The sequence below is a fragment of the Malania oleifera genome, chromosome 12, assembly GCF_029873635.1.
Source record: "Malania oleifera isolate guangnan ecotype guangnan chromosome 12, ASM2987363v1, whole genome shotgun sequence".
NCBI lineage: Eukaryota > Viridiplantae > Streptophyta > Magnoliopsida > Santalales > Ximeniaceae > Malania > Malania oleifera.
In genome coordinates this window covers 85023975-85035941 of record NC_080428.1, presented here as the reverse complement: position 1 = coordinate 85035941, position 11967 = coordinate 85023975, and positions in this window count along the sequence as shown.

The window sequence follows — 11967 nt, the reverse complement described above, 5'->3', positions numbered from 1 at the left end:
ATAAAAATTACTAATAAACTATCAAAAAATATTTAATAACTATACTAGTAGAAAATGATTGTTAGGTGTAATTTTCATAAAAATTAATGGTTAACTACATCAAAAAAAAATAAAGCATAGTTCAATATTTTTAAATTCAAGTAACTTATCAAATATATTATTAAGAAAAGATAAGCTAATATTTTAAAATTATTGGTTATAAATTAAAATTATAATATTATTTGTTAGTTTTTTTTTTTTTTTGTAAAATATGAATGATAAGTGGTAAATAAAACTCAAATTTATATTAATTGGTTGATCATTGTTTGAGACAATAAATTGATTTAATAATTATACTAGTACAAAATGATTCTTATGTGTAATTTTCATAAAAATTAATGGTTAAACACATCATAAAATAGACAAAGTATGGTTCAATACTATTAGCAATGCATGTGCATCATCCACTGCAGCCATCAATCTCGCCAATTTGACCCCAATCACCGGAGAGAGGTTGAGGGGTACTCTCATAGCAATAAATTCAATCCATGAAGAAACTTCAGCAAATCCTACAAATTAGGTTATTTCACACCAACAAGGCAATAGACTTCCACTCTCGCCAAAGAAGGAAGAATCAAATAAGATCACTCCAACAGCCATAAAATCAAACCAAGGAAGGAAGTTTCTAAACAACACACAATCCTGACATCTAACACGAATTATAAACGATTTCATCAAACCGTCAATGGTTTGGACTCAGCAAGGATCATTCCGTCGAAGATTTCATACAGTGAGCAAATGCGAAACAAACTATCGACGGTTATATCAATGATTTTTAGACAAAATTGAATTCAGTAACAAATAGTCCATGGTTTCATCGAAAGACTTGACTGTTGCTAAACATTTATTAAAGATCTGACGTCAACTGCTACAAGGCATGATTCTATGGAATTCAAAAGTACAATTGTATTGTGTATCTCCTTTAAATACCACTCCTTGTATAGCCTAAGTGTTCACATTGCCACTCTTGAAATAAAATTATTCTTTCTCCTAAATCCTTTATTTTAGTTTTCCTTTTTGGTATTAGACCCATTGTGAACACTAGGCCAAAAAAAAACACACATAGTTCCTGCATCATTCAATCTTCTTGCTTACCTTCTATTCCTTGTGTTTTTTTTTTTTTCTTTTGTATCCTTCTTGCCCTTTTCAATGGCTACATTATCCCTCAATGTTGGCAACTTCATCACCCTTAGACTCACCCAAAACAATTATCCCATGTGGCGTAAGCAAGCATTATCTCTAACTGAGAACCAAAAATTACTGGGGCATCTCACAAATGACATCACACAAAATCCAAGCATTCATACAAATGTAAAGGACACAACTCCTCAATTAACAGATGTTTTGCATGACGAAAGTCCAATCATCTCCTTCGAGGGTGGATCATTAGGACACTATCTGAGGAGACTCTCATACTTGTTGTTGGCCTCGACACAGCTCATGTAGTGTGGGAGGCTACAAAAAATGCATATGCCCAAGACTCGCAAAAAAGTGAATTTACTTTACATCAACAAGTTACATATCTTCGGAAAGAAGATCACACAGCAATCACAAACCACATTCGCACCTTCAAAGGTCTTTGTGACAATTTAGCAGCAATTAGGAAGCCCATTCCAAACCAAGAAAAGGTATTTTGTCTTCTCACTAGTCTTGGTCCACAATATGAAGTTTTCACAACAACTATGTTAAAGCCCCCAAGACCATCCTATTATGAGTTGGTCTCTCAACTCCAAAATTTCAATCAAAGACGCAATTGGTTTTCTAGCCACACTGATGTTCAACCTACATCCCTCACCCATCAAGTGGCATCTTAAGTGTTAGTCATCCTAGCCGAGAGTATATAGTCTAAAGGGGGGTGAATAGACTCTTTTCACTGAATACGTATTTTTCTATAAAATAAAAACTCTTGGTAAGATACAAGAAATTATATCGCAATATAAATATAAATCTTGCACAAGATATAAAATAAAGAGTGTAAGGGAAAGAAAGAACAATACCGGTATTTTTACGTAATTCAGCACCAAGCCAAGGATTCCACAATCCACTAAGGATACTCCTTCACAGGCGGAGAAGCCTTATAACTCGAGAAAAAATCCCTACACTCCAGAACAAATCCCTACCGCGCTCACCAAGAGCCTTTGCTTCGGTTCACAAAGAACCTTACAATAATGGCTCACAAAGAATCTTACGAGAGATTGGAAATACAAATTAATGCTCCTTAAATGAGCCAATATGAAATACAACTAAATCCTCACTCTATTCTCTCAAGGAATGAATCTTACAAGATAAGTGAGTAAGAGAGGATTGAGCACCTGTGAAAAATAACTAAAATGTAAAGTGCAAAGTGCTTAGGTTTTGGATAAAATGATATTTTTCACAAATATGATCAACAATGCTCAAGACCATGTTTATACAAGTATAATAGCTTGTATTTATAACCCAAGAGCCAAAGGAGCCGTTAACTAGCCGTTGGGGAGAAGAAAAATTATTTTATTTGGTAAACTAGTCAATTTCTGCTCATTGGAGCGTTTCTACCCGTTGGACTCGTCGACGAGTCCCTGCTCTCGTCGACTAGTCACACACTACCACTCGTCGACGAATCCCCTGTGTTAGTCGATGAGTGCCCTGAATTAGAAAAAGTCATCAACATTAAAGTTGTGGCATTTGGTTTTAACTTTCCAAGAACACTAAGATCTTCCTTTTTGGACTTTTCAAACAAAAGTTATGCCCCAAATACCAAAGGGTGTTCAGTATAAGGTTGCACTGTGGTAGTGACAATTGCATTGTTTTTCCTTGTCAAAAAGCGTTTTAATGACTTAAAACATTCTTGGACAAAAGTATATGAAATATATTAAGTCTAATGAAGATTAACACTCATCCAAGTGAGTTTCCCCATGAATATAAGATATCTTGTTTTATGAAAACATATTTGAAAACTCGTTTCGATATCTTATATGCTTAGTATGTCCTTTAATGAAAAATATACTTTACTTTCTTTGCACCCTTAGGACATAAGACTCATTTTGACACATTTGGGACCAAGTATGATAATGTTTGTAAAACTAAAATGTTAAAAATTTGTCCCTTTGAAAATCATGTTTAAGTTTAGGATTCATTTAACAAACTCTTTAAGTTTAACGTTGAAAACCATGAAAGGTAAGTTTGTGTTTATGACTTTAGTGCAATTCTATAAACTCATGTGTCCTAATATGCATGTGCATTGCTTAACTCTTGCTCCAAATTCATGCAGAAACAAAACGCAAGAGTTACAAATTGAATCTACCACTCACGCAACCCTTATTACAAATAATTTAACAATTATAAAACATCTGGTTGTGCTTGGATCCTTCTGAGTATGTGTCCATTTGATCTTTCCTCCTTGACGCCTACTTGGTCCAATCTTTGCCTCTCACTCAGTACTTCAAGCATTTGCCACTTGTACCTCTACTAACCATAATTGTAAAGATAGGAAAAATACTAGGAACACACAAAAAGGTTAATATCATCAAAACACATTAAATATGATATTGTTGCCAACAAGGCTAACATTATGGACGACAACAACGATGTCCCCAATCAAACTCTTCAAGCTATTGTGAACCAACACAAAAATTCACATCAACTAGATGTGGATTTCAAGCACAACAAAACATGGACTCAAGGCAAGCTTACACAAAATATACCCCTCATTCAAATCCACAGCTACGTCATCCACCACCAGGTGAACACTGCATGACACCTGTTGAGAGGGAGAAGTATCGTGACCAATAGTGCCAATATTGTGACATGATGGGCCACATTACAAAGATATGCTGGTGGGGACCAAGGAAACTCGTTTCTCAAGATGACATTCCATGAGCACTTGCAGCGTTAACGTTGGACAACGCCATTGCAGACACATAATGGACTACAGACACCGGTGCTTACAATCACATAACCGGTAAGTAAGGTATGTTAACTAACCTCTAAAAATATTCTGGTTCCGACTCAGTATTAATTAGAGATGGGTCTTCAATGCCAATTCTTGCCATTGGAGACTCTTATATAAAACAAAAAAATTATGCCTTACCTCTAAATGATGTGTTATTAGTTCCCAACCTAACAAAGAACTTACTTTTTGTAAGTCAATTAACTACTCAATTTCCTATTAATTGTGAGTTTTATAATGTTGATTTTTGTGTTAAGGAAAGGGAAACAGGACAATTAATGATGAAAGGGAAACACAAGAGTGATCTTTATGTCCTACCAACTTCACTAGAATTATATTTCTCTCATCGATTCAAATCTAGCATTGTAGAAGTTTTGCATCAACGCCTTGGCCATCCCAATTTTAAGCTTCACAAAGGCTAAGCAATAAAGGATTAATTGATGTTGTAGGGATAATAAAACCACAACATCTTTGTGATAGTTGTCAACTAGGAAAACTTATTTAGTTACTTTTTTTTGTTTTGTTCAGAACACTCAAGTACTAATACCTTTGAAAAAAATTCGTTGTGATTTGTGGGGACACGCTCCTTCTCGTTCTATTGAAAAATTCAAATATTATGTTTGTTTGGTTGATGATTTCTCTAAATACACATGGATTATTCCTTTATGTCAAAAATTTGATTTTTTTTCATGGCATATATAGCCTTTGAAAATTATGCAGCTAGACAATTCAACAAGCAAATAAAAATTTTTCATTCAAATGGAGGTAGTGAGTTCATAAATTCCAAATTGTCTACTCACTTTTTTTCCACAAGCATTGTGCATCAAGTATGAGCACCATATATGCCCGAGCAAACATGCATGGTTGAGAGATGTCATATGACTATAAAAGAACTAGGTATGACAATGTTATTTCATTGTGTGCATCTTTATATTTATGGGTAGAAGCCGTCACTACCATTGTTTACCTAATGAATTGGCTGCCCTCATCAACCCTCAATTTTGGGAGAAAGAATAATTTTATTTCAAATAGTAGCAACGTGAATGCTTAGGCTATACAAGGAGTGGTATTTAAAGGAGATACAAAGTACATTTGTATTTTTGAATTCCATAAAATTAGACCTTGTTGTGATTGGTGTCAGATCTTTAATAAATGTTAAGCAACAATCAAGTCTTTCGATGAAACCGTTGATGGTCTGTTACTGAGTTCAGTTTTGTCTTAAACCGTCGATATAGCCCATCGACGGTATTGTTGACTGTTTGTTTCGCAATTGCTCACTGTCTAAAACTGTCGATAGAATGATCTTTGCTGAGTCCAAGCCATCAACGGTTTGCGTCGGATGTCAGGACTGCGTGTTGTTTAGAAACTTCCTTCTTTGGTTTGATTTTATGGTCATTGGAGCGATCTTCATGTTGATTGGATTCTTCATTCTTGGGTGAGAATGGAAGTCTATTGCCTTGTTGGTGTGAAGTAACATGATTTGTAGGATTTGCTGAAATTTCTTCATGAATTGAAATTATTGCAGGGAGAGCACCCCTCAAAGGCTCTCCAGTGGTTGGAGTGAGATTGGCGAGATTGATGGATGCAATGGATGATTAATGGTTAAACACATCATAAAATAGACAAAGTATGATTCAATACTTTGAAATTCAAGTAACTTATCTAATATAGTGTTAAGAAAAGATAAACTAACATTTTAAAATGTATTCTTTATAAATTAGGTGTTAGCTCTTTTGTAGATAAAATATGAAAAGTGACAACAGTTAATGGCACCTGTTCCTGTATGTCCAAGTTCATCAAAAGCAGAGTATTCTCAACAGTAAAACAGACCCACAAATATCACGCTTGAATTTTCTTCTGCACAGTAACCAAGTCCATTGTGGATCCATCCGTAAGTTCTGGACAAAGCTTCAGCACACCAGCCATGGCCATCATCCACGGTTGGCATCCGAACTTCCATCAGAGGTGAGACTGGATTTTGGGCCCTAAGACTCAAATTTATATTAATTAGTTGATCATTGTTTGAGACAATTCACCGGTTTAATAATTATACTAGTACAAAATGATAGTTAGGTGTAATTTTCATTAAAATTAATGTTAAACACATCATAAAACAAATAAAGTATAGTTCAACATTTTAAATTCTAGTAACTTATCTAATATAGTGTTAAGAAAAGATAATCTAAGTCCCCAGGGCGTGGCTCAGTTGGCAGGGCAGACCTTGGGAGTGCCTTTCACGAGGTCAGGGCTTTCTCCCCTCCTGGGTTCGATTCCTGAGGCGGGCTCCTGAAATTTACCCTCTCCGTGAGCTGTGAGGCAGGCTGGCACGGGGCGCGGGATTAGTCGCGGACCGTTAAACGGACGTGGACACTCGGAGCGATATCTAAAAAAAAAAAAGATAATCTAATATTTTAAAATTTATTTTTTATAAATTAATTTATAAAATTAGATGTTAGTTTTATTGTGCGTAAAATATGAATGTCAAGTGTATAGAGAAAATTCAAATTTATATTAATTAGTTGATCATTGTTCAAGACAATTCACTGATTTAATAATTGTACTAGTACAAAATGATTGTTAGGTGTAATTTTCATAAAAATTATTGGTTAAACACATCATAAAATAAATAAAGCGTAGTTTAATATTTTTAAATTCAAGTAACTTATCTAAAATAGTGTTAAAGTAAAGATAAACTAACATTTTAAAATTTATTCTTTATAAATTAACTTAAAATTAGATGTTAGTTGTTTATGCATAAAATATGAATGCTAAGCGGATAAAGAAAACTCAAATTTATATTAATTAGTTGATCATTGTTCGAGTAATTCACCGATTTAATAATTATACTAGTACAAAATGATTGTTAGGTGTAATTTTCATAAAAATTAATGGTTAAACACATCATAAAATATATAAAGTATAGTTCAATATTTTCAAATTCAAGCAACTTATCCAATATAGAGTTAAAAAGAAATAAACTAACATTTTAAAATTTATTCTTTATAAATTAAATTATAAAATTAGATGTTAGTTCTTTTGTGTGTAAAATATTAATGCTAAGTGGATAAAAAAAACTCAAAGTTATATTAATTAGTTGATCATTGTTCGAAACAATTCTCTAATTTTCCTAATTTTATTCAGGTTGATATGCTAGTAAATATGATATTTAACATGACCCATAACGTAAGTCACAATTTGTGTCCAATTTAAGTCATTTTTAAACTACATTTTATTTGTTAAAGATATATTTAGTTATTCAATTTTTATGAAATGTATATAACAAATATTTTGCAACAATATAAATATTTCATAATTTTTAAAAATTATTATTTATTTATTTTTCATAATTTTTAATTTTTTTAATATGATAATTTAATTATATTTGTCATGCTTATGTCAGCTAATTGACTCAACCTTGTCATTGAGTGTTTTGATTCACTTATGAGTTTAGTTTTCAAAATATATTATGATTAACTGATTAATTCTTTAACTTATTTTATTAAATTATTTTTATTTTTTAAAATTGATCTTGTCAAAATTGAGTGGAGGGGTAAAATTGTTATTTCAATAATAAAAAAAATTAATTTTTTTCACTAAACTCAATAGTTGACAATCAACTAATGATAGGTTCATTTGGTCAATAAAATTAAATTTTAGGAAGTTTTGTAATAGTTTTTGAAAATTCAAGGACCATCTATAATAGTGATTAAAAGAATTAATTAATTTATTTATTTATTATTATTATTAATTAAATAATATAATATTATATATATATATAAAAGTTCCTTCATTATACTTCCTGAAGGAGGAAATAAAACTTCCTGAGAGCAAACCGCCCCTCCCCCTAGGGGTGGGCAAACGGTTGGTTCGGTTAAATTCGGGTAATTAACCGAATTAACCGAAAAATTCGGTTAATATAAACCATTAACCGAATCAACCGAATTAACGAAAGACACCGAACCGACCCTGACCGAATTGCCCATACGGGTAATTCGGTTAACCGATTTTAACCGAAATCATTTAAAATTAATTGTTAGAAATATAATACAATTATAATATTTTTTTAAAACCAAATCCAACTTAATTAAATACCTTATTTATTAATTTTATTAATGAAAATAATATTTTACCATAGAACAAAGAATCCAAATAGGTTAATTAAACTCCTTAATGCACTTACATAAGCAAAATTTATATTCATAAATTGTATTTAAAATCTAATTAATTAGTAATTCGGTTAATCGGTTAACCGAAATTTTTTTTACCCTTAACCGAACCGAAACCGATTAACCGAAATTTTGTAGAATTATAACCGAACCGACCGAACCAGGATTTTTACCCTAACCGAACCGGCCACTTTCGGCCGGTTAATTTGGTTAATTCGGTTTTCACCGAATTATGCTCACCCCTACCTCCCCCTTTCATCTCTCTTTGCGCATTCCCCCCCCCCCACTCTCCCACTCTCTCTCTCTCTCTCTCTCTCTCTCTCTCTCTCTCTCTCTCTCTCTCCCCCTCTCTCTCCTCTGCTCAATCCTTTCTCTCTTCAATTTCTCGACGATACGTGTATCGATTGAAGAACAAAAAATATCATTGGGTTCCATTTTCAGTCACCAACATTTTAATTGGGGTGATTTCGTCATTAGAGCGTCATAAGCACCACTCCTGGGATAAGGTAATGGGAATAGATTATGCCAGTTTATTTTGAAATTGTTCTCGATTAAATTGTAATATTTGGTTTTAAGAATAATATACATGATTTTTTGAGTATTTAAGTTTATGGAAATGGTAATTTTGAATTATTATACGTATGTTTTGGAGAATAACTTTTAATTAAATTAAACTGCAGAGTTTTAATCAAATCGAAATTTTTGGGAATATATTCTAATTAAGTTAAACTCCAAGGATTTGATCAAATCAGATTTTTTGGGAATACTTTGGAGTTAAGTTAAATTGCAGGGATTTGACCATATTTGGGTTTTAAAAATATATTGGAATTAAATTTAAAAATGAGAAATTGATCATACCTTCGTTTTAATTAAATTTACCAATTATATATTTTGAAAATTCTGCAGGCAATTGATGAAATTTTGATTATTGAATAAATCGTGTGGCATGAGACTTAATTATATTTTACTGCATAATTGAATCTGAGTATTTTTATTGTATTATCGTGAAAATGTGATTTGGACTATTTGATGGAAAAACTGGAAATGTGGTGGAATTTGTGAAATAAGATATGATGTGTGACGACCTGCTTAATTTCCACATATTTTTTTTTCATAATATAATAAAATCAATATCTCAAAACTTAACAGATCATAATCCACCTGAACCTGCGGGTACCAAGGATACATCAGAACACATAACGGAAGCCTAAGCAGCAGGAAACATGCAATCTTAATATCATAAATACAGAATCATCCATCACAATGCCAGAGTTACTACAATTACTGTATTTATATACACACAGTACACAACCCAAAAGATATCTAGGGTCATCTCACAATATACATTCGACCCTATCAAAACACTTACCTTTCTGGAAGGGCAAATCAATAGTACTAGATCAGCGGTGCTTTACCCGCTCTCCTATCAGAGGCTCCTGAAATGTTTATAAAATTTTGGGGTGAGGCACCTCTCAGTAAGGGAAATAAACTGACACTAGTATGTGGCAACATAAGTATTTCTGTGTTCTATATAAAATCATACATAAACATATCAGTATAACTGTTCGTATCATATCTAGGAAACATATATTTTTAAATCATTGTAGAACATACATGATTTTCATAAATATAATTCATCTCATATAACATAATAAGAAAATAATCCTGGTAGGTTAGCTGACTGTTGTCATGTATTACCCCCACCTGACTGGATTGTGTGGCCCGAAGGCGGGACCTAACAATGGTTGGCCAACCACTGCCAAGTTAAAAGTACAGTTTGTAAGTATGATGGGTCTGCCAGACCTAGACCGTACACCAGGGGCGCTCACACACTTCAGAAAAACCACATCGATCATCCAATCTCACATCACTCCGTACAGCGACGTTAACACAAATATCATGATCATGATGACTACATACACATAGCAACGGTACCGTGCAAGTGCTAACCTAGACCAAGCCAACCAGGTTTTGATATCATATAACATATACTGAAACTGTGATACATGGATATTTCATATCATTAATTATCAAATCAATCATATCATTTTGCATCTATACATGTATCACGAAAATCATTCGCCCGTACGTCGGTATTTCACATTTTACCATAGCTCGGCCCGTACGCCAGCAAATCATATCCATAGCACAGCCCGTATACTAACAAATCATTTCCATAGCTCGGCCCGTACGCTGGCAAACATAAAACAATTTCTACTCATGCCACATTAAATAGGTTTTTCGTATATTTAACATACCATCATTTTCAACAGTATTTTTCCAAATATAAATCATATATAAATATATTTATTTCCCTGAAATCAAATGCTATAATATTATGCATACTTTCATAAAATACTAACTTAGTTTATCCTCTTACCTGTGTTCTGAAAAGCCCCTAAATCAAACACTCCTGCACCCGCAGGGTTTCCTGTTCAACACCCTGAAAAATAATATTCCCCATAACTAAAGTTCAGTATTACTACACGTACAACACTTTTTGCAACTGTCAAATAACCAAATACTGAGTAGAAAACCTTACCTTGGATTTGGAATGTTTTCCAACTCAGCCCCATTGATGATCCGTTCTGGCAGACTTGCAGAAAACTTTCCTAGGAGCGTCGTGGTGGTTTCAAATCGTCGAACCGGCGGAAATACGACCCAAAAACTTAGAGAGAAGGAGAAGAAACCGAAGGATGAGAGAGAGGGAGATTCTGCGCAGAAAATTTCGACCAAAGCCTATTTAAAATGTGGCCTTCGTCGATGAGCCATGTCATCTCGTCGACGAGGCCAAGAAGAAGACTCGTCGACAAACCTCAACCCTCGTCGACGAATTTCAAACTTCCAAAAATTCTCTCTCGGTATCTTCTCGTCGACGAAACCCCTGTGTTCGTCGACGAGACTTGGAAAATTTCTTGAGATTATCTCATCCCAAAATGCAACGTCATCGACGAAGTCGACTGTCTCCTTTTGTTCCTGTTTCCATTTCCATTTCTTCTTATTATTTAAATACTATTATTCTTCGAGTCGCTACATGACGGCTGAGAGATGGGTTTGATATGACGGCTAAGTGTCGAGTTTGATATGACAGCTATACTAAATTACGAAAATGAGAATATTATTACAGTTTAATTGCTTAAATTACATTATATTATTTAAGAACCCTGATGACTAGTTGTGATGAGAGCACGGTACCGAAACTAGTGATTGAGATAATGTAACCACACTATTTTGGATAGAAGTGTTAGTATTGACAAATTGATTTGGCCACGGAAGGGTTGTGTTCCCCTTGGAGTCTAGACCAAGCTGGGTAGGCAAATAAGACTTTTAGACATGAGGTTTGACTTAACCTGGTAGGCCAGCCAGGGCTAGGTCCAGTCTTCAGACTGCACAACCCGATCATAGGAGTTTATACATGATGATGTTGTATGTCCAAAAGGGGGTTTCTTCTATGCATACATGTGAATTTATGTAAATGGAGTTATTTAACGAATTATTTTATATTCTGAAAGAAATGTGTATTTTCAACTGTATAGGTGTGAGTTATGTTGTACAAATGTCATACCTGTCAAATAAATTAAATTAAAGAATGTGTTTAAATTCATGAGAACTCATATTAGTTACACACTAACAATAATTTATTCCGTCTTACTGAGAAGTATCTCATCCCATTTAATATACAATTTTTTTAGGACCTCCAGGAAATCGAATCTAGGAGCTCCGGGGGCATGACCTAGACGATCTAGCCGGGAGTGGGCTTGGTAGAATACTATTTTGTATGTTTAGTTGTTTTGAACATTCTGAGTTGTATAATGTTTTGGGAAAATTTTAGTA